We start from the raw sequence: 10,700 nt of genomic DNA, 5'->3' as shown, positions 1-10,700 counted from the left end.
GGAGCTCGAGCTGGTGTGCGAGGCAGAAAAGTTCCGACTACATAGTTGGACTTGCCTCCACACACAGTTTGGGTTCCGGTACAAGCCCTCTCGAGAGGGGCTGGACTCTCTTCCACTCTGGAGTTGCCCATGGTGAGAGGCGTCAAGCAGGTGTTGGTATACTTATTGCCCCACAGCTGGGCATTGGGGTTCACCCCGGTGAACGAGAAGGTAGCCTCCCTCCGCCTTCGGGTGGGGGGACGGGTCTTGACTGTTGTTTGTGTCTATGCACGAAACAGCAGCTCAGAGTACCCACCCTTCTTGGGGTCCCTGGAGGAAGTGCTGGAGAGTGCACCTTCTGGGGACTCCATTGTTCTATTGGGTGACTTCAATGTTCACGTGGGCAATGACAGTGAGACCTGGAAGGGCGTGATTGGGAGGAACGCCCCCCCGATCTGAACTCGAGCGGTGTTCTATTATTGGACTTCTGTGCTCGACACGGATTTTCTATAATGAACACCATATTCAAACATAAGGGTGTCCATGTGTGCACTTGGCACCAGGACACCCTAGGCCGCAGTTCGATGATCAACTTTGTAGTCGTGTCATCGGCTTTGCGGCCGCATGTTTTGGACACTTGGGCGAAGAGAGGGGTGGAGCTGTCAACTGATCACCACCTGGTGGTGGGTTGGCTCTGATCGTGGGGGAAGATGCCGGTCTGACCTGGCAGACCCAAACGCTCTCTGAGGGTCTGCTGGGAACGTCTGGCAGAATCCCCTGTCAAAAAGACCTTCAACTCCCACATCCAGCAGAGTTTTTCCCACGTCCCGGAGGAGGCGGGGAACATTGAGTCCGAGTGGACCATGTTCCGCGCCTCCATTGTTGTGGCAGCCGACCGGAGCTGTGGTCGTAAGGTCGTTGGTACCTGTGGTGGTGGCAATCCCCGAACCCGCTGGTGGACACCGGCGGTAAGGGATGCCGTCAAGCTGAAGAAAGAGTCCTATCGGGCCGTTTTGGCCTGCGGGACTCAGGAGGCAGCTGACAGGTACCGGATGGCCAAGCGGAACGCGGCTTCGGCGGTCACTCAGGCAAAAACCCGGGAGTGGGATGAGATTGGCGAGGCCATGGAGAATGACTTCCGGATGGCTTTGAGACAATTCTGGTCCACCGTCCAGCGTTTCAGGAGGGGGAAGCAGTGCACCATCAACACTGTTTACAGTGGAGATGGCGTGCTGCTGACCTCGCGAGATCGTCAGGTGGATCGGTGCAGCACCGGCAGTAGTGCGGAATCTGTACGGGTCCTTCGTGGTAAAGAGAGAGCTGAGCCAAAAGGCAAAGCTCTCAATTTACCGGTCGATCTACGCTCCTACCCTCACCTATGGACATGAGCTATGTGTCGTGACCGAAAGAACGAGATCCCAGCTACAAGCGGCCGAAATGAGTTTCCTCCGCATGGTGTCCGGGCTGTCCGTTAGAGATAAGGTGAGAAGCTCGGTCATCCGGGAGAGACTCGAAGTAGAGCCGCTGTTCCTCCACGTTGAGAGGAGCCAGATGAAGTGGCTCCGGCATCTCATCAGGATGCCTCCTGGACGCCTCCCTGTGGAGGTGTTCCGGGCACGTCCCACCGGTAGTAGACCCCGTGGATGACCCAGGACGCACTGGAGAGACTCTGTCTCTCGGCTGGCCAGGGAACGCCTTGGGATCCCCGGGATGAGCTAGATGAAGTGGCTGGGGAGAGGGAAGTCTGGGAGTCCCTCCTAAAGCTGCTGCCCCCGCGACCCGACCCCGGATAAGCCGAAGATGGATGGATGGATGGATGGATGGATGGATGGATGGATGGATGGATGGATGGATGGATGGATGGATGGATGGATGGATGGATGGAGTAAGATCCCCATTTATTCATTTTATGAAGACATGTGATAATCATAACATGTTAGCATATGCGTTGTATATGCACTGTTGGTTTGGATCTGTAAAAATGTAATGAAAAGAGAATTGATATATGTATTCAACATGTCTCAAGCTAAGTGCTGGAAAGGGTGAACGAGTGTAGCACTGCAGACTTGAGCGCAAGAACAGCTTGATTGCTCACGACGTTAAAGCCTCATTTTAAAATCCATCCATCCATCTTCTTCCGCTTATCCGGGGTCGGGTCGGCGGGGCAGCAGCTTTAGGAGGGACTCCCAGACTTCCCTCTCCTCAGCCACTTTATCCAGCTCATCCCGGGGGATCCCAAGGCGTTCCCAGGCCAGCTTACATAGTCTCTGCAGCGTGTCCTAGGTTGGCCCCGGGGTCTCCTACCGGTGGGATATGCCCTGAACACCTCCCCAGGGATGCGACGAGGAGGCATCCTGATGAGATGCCGAGCCACCTCATCTGGCTCCTCTCAATGTGGAGGAGTAGCGACTCTACTCCGAGTCTCTCCCGGATGACCGAGCTTCTCATCCTATCTCCAAGGGAGAGCCCGGACATCCTGCGGAGAAAACTCATTTCGGCCACTTGTACCCGGGATAGCTTGTGACCGTAGGTGAGGGTAGGAGCATAAATCGACCTGTACATTGAGAGCTTTACCTTTTGGCTCAGCTCTCTCTTTACCACGACGGACCGGTACAGATTCCGCATTACTGCCGGTGCTGCACCGATCCGCCTGTCGATCTCGCGCTCCATCCTCCCCTCACTCGTGAACAAGACCCCAAGATACTTGAACTCCTCCACTTGGGGCAGGATCTCATCCCCGATCCGGAGAGGGCATTCCACCCTTTTCCGACCGAGGACCATGGACTCGCATTTGGAGATGCTGTCCCTCATCCCGACCTCTTCACACTCGGCTGTGAACCGCTCCAGTGAGAGCTGGAGATCACGGCCTGAAGAAGCCAACAGCACCACGTCGTCTGCAAAAAGCAGACACGCGATGCTGAGGTCCCCAAACCGGACCCCCTCAACGCCTTGGCTGTGTCATGTAACATGGAGGGAAGAGATGGTGCAAATGGTAAAATATGGATTGTTCACAGGAATAAATTGGCAGAGCTGAAATTCCAAATTTGTCCAAAAGATGGCGCCAGACCGAAACATGAGACCAAAAAAGGGGCCAAAATGAGCTAAGCAAGTTAAAATAGAAATAAAACAGGAACACGGTGTCGGACTGTGAGTCACGCATGGACGCACAAATGTGATTTTTACTTTTTTATTTCTTTGCTTGGCTAAAAATGTATTCTGTAACTGCTTAAAACAATATTGTTAGTCAATTCGATCAAGGAACCCGTCACTATGAGAATAGTGGCGTGACATAAATTGTTTGGAGAAGCACAAATGTGATTTTTACTTTTTGATTTCTTTGCTTGGCTAAAAATGTATTCTGTAAAGTCAAAGTCAGCTTTATTGTCAACAGCTTAAAGCAATATTGTTAGTCAATTCGATCAAGGATCCCGTCACTATGAGAATAGTGGCGTGACATAAATTGTTTGGAGAAGCACAAATGTTATTTTTACTTTTTGATTTCTTTGCTTGGCTAAAAATGTATTCTGTAACAGCTTAAAGCAGTATTGTTAGTCAATTCGATCACGGGACCCGTCACTATGAGAATAGTGGCGTGACATAAATTTTTTAAAGAAATAGATCAAAGGTTTGGATTTTTATTTCAGAGTTAATTGAAGCGTAACTTTAAAAAGTTATTCTCATGAAACAGGAAGTGAAGAAAAGAGGAAGTGAAAGGTTTTACCAGCTGTACATTTGGTGGAAAGTAAAGTGTGGTCAGGGCGGAAACAGCTGCTGAAAGGCAGCAGGTGTACGAGCGTGGGAGAACTGACCAGGTCTTACCCCTATAGGGACGTGGGAAAAAAAAACCTGACCAAATCCTATAAGGGCGTGGGAAACTAGGCGGTCTTACCCTATAGAGAGGATATAGGTACCAGACAAGTCTATAAAAAGTCCTGCAGGGGCAGCTACGGGGCTTTTTCCCCCAAAGAGTGCTCATACGTGAAGAAGCCCGAGGGACTTTCAAGATTTTTTCCAAAGTCTTTGTGTGAGACGCAGGATCGATGGTCTGAAATTAACTTGGATTTACTCCAAAAAATTGGACTGGACAGCTTTGCAGGAGGAACTAGGTGAGGGGAACGACTTTTCTGTATTTTAGCGAAAGGGGGAAACATTCATCGGATCGCCGGTCCCCTCGAGGCCAGCCTGTTTCTCTAATTTGGATTTTAGAAGTAAGATCGAATTGATCACTCGACTATGCTTCCACCAAAAATAGCACGCAGCTGGTATCTACTTTTTTCCTCTTTCATGAACTGTGTTTTGCAATCGAATTGTTCTGGGATTGAATGATTTTATTAACACGGGTATCAGTGAGTGAAATTGTTCGGTTTCTGGAGTAATTGAGATTTGTAATTCTATTTCATGTTTCTTCAATAAATGTGTTTTGTGTATTCATCTACTTCGTTGTGCGCTGATTTGTACTGAATGTGCAATCGATGGTTTGGGGTTGATTTGACAATTTGATTAATGTGCGGGGGGTTATTATGGTGTAACATAAGACCGTAATAAATAAAAGTAACATCAGACAATTTTAGAGAATTAAATAACATTCGTAGTTATTTGAGACACGAGTGAATTTCAATCAGTTTGAAAATTTGCTTCGACTGAATAAATTAACGGAAGTGTTTAAATCGGATTATTGGTTTGGTGTAGGACTGAAAGTAATTTAATTATTTGAAGGGCGCAGGCCCGTTTCCCCTTTTGACGGGCCACGTAAAAAGTAACTCCGAACATGTTAGAGAATTAAATAACTTTCGTAGTTATTTGAGACACGAGTGAATTTCAATCCGTTTGAAAGTTTGCTTCGTCTGAATAAATTAACTGAAGTGTTTAAATCGGATTATTGGTTTGGTGTAGAACTGAAAGTAATTTAATTATTTGAAAGGCGCAGGCCCGTTTCCCCTTTTGTCGGGCCGCGTCAAAAGTTAAACAGGACACGATCGAAAAATAGACTTGCCTTCCAAATTAATTACTGGGCAAATCTAAATAGAGTAAGACATTTTTATTCGTTTTAAGAAAGTTATTATTCTTTTTAAAGCAATCAAGTGGAGTGAAGCACTCCGACAGTTAAGTGCTAGATCTATATATAAGAAGTTAGAATTGATAATGTAAAGTGCATTAATTTTCTTCTTAAATGCTATTATTGTCGGCTCGCTGCTTGAGCGACCAAGTAGAACGGACCCATATCAACATTTACTTCGGCAAAACTAGTGCTTGGGTGCGCTATACAAACGAATCCCTGAGGTCTTAACAAAGACATCTAAAAATATCCGTAACATAATAAGAACTTCAAACAGTAGCGGGGAGCCATCAATACGATGCGGTCACTTCGAAGTCTTGCCTCGAATTGAGTTACTCGGCTCGAGCTTCGGGTGACTTGAGAGGGATTGGCGTCGTACAGAAATTAGATTGATCCCGGTGGAGTTAATTTAACTCGGGTGGTTAGATTACGGACGAATCTCCAAACCCGGCTAAGACAAACCCGTTACCGGGAAGCCGGGGGCACCTTATTGGAAGAGGTGCGTTTGACAGCTGCGTCTCGAAATTCTGTCCGTAAAAATTATGAACAGAATTTGTGACAAAGGGCAGCCTTGGCGGAGTCCAACCCTCACAGGGAACGAATCCCACTTACTGCCGGAAATGCGGACCAAACTCTGGCATCGGTGATACCGCCCTCATCAGTTGGCTCGGCACCCCGTACTCCCGAAGCACCCTCCAAAGAACCTCCTGAGGGACACGGTCCAATGCCTTCTCCAAGTCCACGAAACACATGTGGACTGGTTGGGCGAACTCCCATGCACCCTCGAGGATCCCGCCAAGGGTGTAGAGCTGGTCTACTGTTCAACGGCCAGGACGAAAGCCACACTGCTCCTCCTGAATCCGAGGTTCGACCTCCCGACGCACCCTCCTCTCCAGCACCCCTGAATAGACCTTACCAGGGAGGCTGAGGAGTGTGATTCTCCTGTAATTGAAACACACCCTCCGGTCCCCCTTCTTAAAGAGGGGGACCACCTCCCCAGTTTGCCAATCCAGAGGCACTGTCCCAGATGTCCACGCAATGTTGTAGAGGCGTGTCAGCCATGACAGCCCCGCAACATCCAGAGCCTTTAAGAAATCCGGGCGGATCTCATCCACCCCGGGGGCCTTGCCACTGAGGACTTTTTTAACTACCTCAGTGACTTGGGCCCCAGAGATTGGAGAGTTCACCTCAGAGTCTTCAGGCCCTGCTTCCACAATGGAAGGCGTGTAGGTGGGATTGAGGAGGTCTTCGAAATATTCTCCCCACTAACTCACGACGTCCCAAGTCGAGGTCAGCAGCAAGCCATCCCCACTGTAAACAGTGTTGAGGTTGCACTGCTTCCCCCTCCAAACTCCTCCCACGCCCAGGTTTTTGCATCAGCAACCGCCGAAGCCGCGTTCCGCTTGGCCATCCGGTACCTGTCAGCTGCCTCCGTAGTCCCGCAGGCCAAAACGGCCCGATAGGACTCCTTCTTCTGCTTGACGGCATCCCTTACCGCCGGTGTCCACCAGCAGGTTCGGGGATTGCTGCCACGACAGGCACCAACAACCTTACGGCCACAGCTCTGGTCGGCCGCCTCAACAATGGAGGCGCAGAACGTGGTCCACTCTGACTCAATGTCCCCCGCCTCCCCTGGGACGTGTGAAAAGCTCTGCCGGAGGTGGGAGTTGAAGGTCTTTTTGACAGGGGATTCTGCCAGATGTTCCCAGGAGACCCTCAGAGAGCGTTTGGGTCTGCCAGGTCGGACCGGCATCTTCCCCCACCATCAGAGCCAACCCACCACCAGGTGGTGATCAGTTGACAGCTCCGCCCCTCTCTTCGCCCGAGTGTCCAAAACATGCGGCCGCAAAGCCGATGACACGACTACAAAGTTGATCATCGAACTGCGGCCTAAGGTGTCCTAGTGCCAAGTGCACACATGGACACCCTTATGTTTGAACATGGTGTTCATTATAGAAAATCCGTGTTGAGCACAGAAGTGCAATAATAGAACACCGCTCGAGTTCAGATCGGGGGGGGCGTTCCTCCCAATCACGCCCTTCCAGGTCTCACTGTCATTGCCCACGTGAGCATTGAAGTCACCCAGTAGAACAATGGAGTCCCCAGAAGGTGCACTCTCCAGAAATTCCTCCAGGGACCGCAAGAAGGGTGGGTACTCTGAGCTGCCGTTTGGTAAATAGACACAAACAACAGTCAAGACCCATCCCCCCACCTGAAGGCGGAGGGAGGCTACCCTCTCGTTCACCGGGGTGAACCCCAATGTGCAGGTGCCCAGCTGGGGGGCAATGAGTATACCCACACCTGCTTGACGCCTCTCAACGTGGGCAACTCCAGAGTGGAAGAGAGTCCAGCCCCTCTCGAGGGCTAGAACCGGAAGCCAAACTCTGGGTGGAGGCTAGTCCAACTATATCTAGTCGAAACCTTTCTGCCTCGCACACCAGTTCCGGGTCCTTTCCAGCCAGAGAGGTGACATTTCATGTCCCAAGAGCGAGCTTCTGCAGCCGGGGATCGGACCGCCAAGGTCCCTGCCTTTGACCGCCGCCCAGCTCACAATGCACCCGACCCATTTGGCCCCTCCCACAGGTGGTGAGCCCATGGAAAGGGGGGCACACGTTTCCTTTACGGGCTGTGCCCGGCCGGGCTCCATTGGTGAAGGCCCGGCCACCAGACGCTCGCCTTCGAGCCCCGCCTCCATGCCTGGCTCCAGAGGGAGGCCCCGGTGACCCGCGTCCGGGCGAGGGAAAACAAACTCCATTTATGTTTTTCATCATAAGGGGCTTGGGTGAGCCGTGCTTTGTCTGACCCCTCACCTAGGACCCGTTTGCCATGGGTGACCCTACCAGGGGCATGAAGCCCCCTGAAGCCTCAGTGCAGTTGGCCCGATCGGGGATTCCAGCACAGCTCCCAATTCAAGTCAATTTTATTTTATAGCTCTTAATCACAAACATGGCCACAGTAGACAATTATTCTTGACATCCCCTGATCAGAACTCCGTCTAGACGTTATCCTAAAACAACGACCGTATTTTCCGGAGTATAAGTCGCTCTGGAGTATAGGTCGCACCAACCATAAAATGCATAATAAAAGAGAAAAAACATAAATAAGACGCACCGCAGTATAAGTAGCATTTTTGGTGGAAATTTATTTGCCAAAATCCAACACCAAGAACAGACATGAATAGGCAACAACAGGCTGAACGGTACGTTATGCTAACGTTACATAAACATATAAACGGGAGACTGAGAACGTGCCTGACATAACATATTAAGGGTTATTCATAAAACTAAAGCATAAATAACATGCTAAAGAATTTAGCGAACCATCCACGTCACTCCAAATCATTAACTCCTACTAAATCTTCATCTTCACTTATAAAAAACTCCGCTAACCCCGGAAGTACAAGATGCTTCCTTTTTTACGTGGCTTACTTTAGACCAGGGGTGTCCAAGTCCAGTCCTCGAGGGCCACATTCCTACATGTTTTCCAAGTTTCCCTTGTTAAACACACCTGTGCAGGAGCCTCATTGAATCAGGTGTGTTTAACGAGGGAAACTTGGAAAACATGGAGGAATGCGGCCCTCGAGGACTGGACTTGGACACCCCTGCTTTAGACTCATCATCAGTTGCAGTTCCAATTATTCCACAGGCCTAGAGCACCCTCATGTGGTTTAGTGTGAACATAACGTGAGAAGGGATATGATAATGCATTAATAATTTCACATATAAGTCGCTCCTGAGTATAAGTCGCACCCCCAGCCATACTATAAAAAAAAAATTCTGCAATTTATAGTCCGGAAAATACGCTTATTTTTTTTGTCTGGTGCTTGCTCCAGAAGTTCCAAGATGTATTCACGCTAGACTGTTAACTGTCCATGTTCAGTGCTATGGCTGTGAAGCTCGTTATCGTCGTTTCCATTATGAAGAAGACGAAATTCCTGCCATTTGTGGATAGTTCTCTGTGAACTGATAATGGCCCTGGATTATTTCCCGTCAGCCATTACCCAGGCGAATGTAATCAAACGTTTCTTCAAGCCTTTGTTGGGACAAGACAAATGCTTTGTGTCCCACCAAGTCAGTTTGTTACATATTTCGTACACATATAACTGTTCAGTGAACTAGCAAATCCACCAAGCAGCTCTGAGGTTTGCCGTTCGTTTCTCGGGCTCCCTTTATGGGGTGGGGCTTGTATTCACAGCTCCTGCCCGCTAGATCAAGAAGTGACTTTGGTCTCTGCTCATCCATCCCACTGGCGGATGGAGTTTATATCTCGTGTGGCAAACGTGTCGAAATTGCAAATGGCTCCCGCAGACACCTTCAGCCCCTTCAGTAATCCGTCCAACAGTCGCCAGCTGCGTTCCTACCCGCCCGGAGGGATGAGACGCATCCGTCCAACGGACAAAAACCGCAACACTGACGAGTGTTTGATATGATGCGGGCTGATTTGAGTTGTGGCCTTCACCAGCAAGCGTCCGACATACATACATGATGCTTGCTTCTCAAATCCTTGCGCAAAAGAAGCAAACCTTGCTGCAACTCATAATTATTTGCTAAACTGTGAATAGTGACTGCATGCGTTATGGTGTGTGGCACCACTTGTTGGTGACCGACATTTTATGGCTATTCTGAAATGCCTTGAGTGTTTTGTTCTGGAAAAACTAGGACAACGCTGTTTCTTCGAACGGCCACATAACCCACGTCTTACGTGTGCTCACATGTCTTTTTGTCTGTCGAATATAAAGGATGGAATGTACTCGTTTGACTCACTAAGATGACATTTGGACGGAACTCCATTTTGCCGTGTCTGGCTAGAGAGCAACATGTGGTCCCTGTGTCTCTTCCCATCACCAATAATCGCTCCCCTGTTTCTCGTCAGGTGCGTGTCAGCATAGATGAGGAGCTCCAATCATCAGACCAATCGCCGTGTTTTTGTTCCACTCAAATAGATTTTCCTCCAAATTGCAAAGTGAAATGAGAGACTTTGGCTCCTCTCTCTCTTTGCTGCCGTTATTGGAGGCTCTTTGCTCTTTGCATCCACTTCATGTCCAAGCCACCTGCGTAGACGTCACTCTCAACTGTACTCTTTATCTGTCGACTGAAGCCTGCCCGCACAGTGAAAAATAGAAAACCGAGCAATGTTATTTCATATTTGAATGTTTGTGACAAAATATCGTCTTTTCAGCTCCTCACGTGCTGTTCCTGCTCACAAAACGAGCATTCGAGTTTTTGCCCTTAACATGAGCATTGCTGCTCCTGTGCAATCTCAGAGCAACGATCTGATTGCACCAAAGCTTAACATGAATGTATGCAGCCAAGAAAACTGCTCTGAAATTAAGCCAAAACACTGACAAATGTTTCAATGGAGGTGAATGTAGGCCAGGCCTTGATGTTGTTTGTTGAAGGAATGGGGTCAAAATACAACATGTCCTGCCTAGCAAAAAACAAATATGCTCAAACCTCATTGAATAAAGTACATAAGCAGACAAGTATATTCACATGTTGCATCAATGAAAGAAACGTTTTAAGCATATGATGATTGTATATGCATACAAAATCAATAAAGACATAACTAGACATTTTATGGTAAGGACAAAGGTTTTTATAACTTCATGATCTGATGTTTTTCTGTGTACTTTGAAATAACAAATATTTTTGATATTTTGCCTGAC

Source organism: Syngnathus floridae, chromosome 15 (genome assembly GCF_059516105.1).
Source record: "Syngnathus floridae isolate MCC-2025c chromosome 15, RoL_Sflo_1.0, whole genome shotgun sequence".
Taxonomy (NCBI): Eukaryota; Metazoa; Chordata; class Actinopteri; order Syngnathiformes; family Syngnathidae; genus Syngnathus; species Syngnathus floridae.
Note: the sequence above shows the minus strand (reverse complement) of the source record.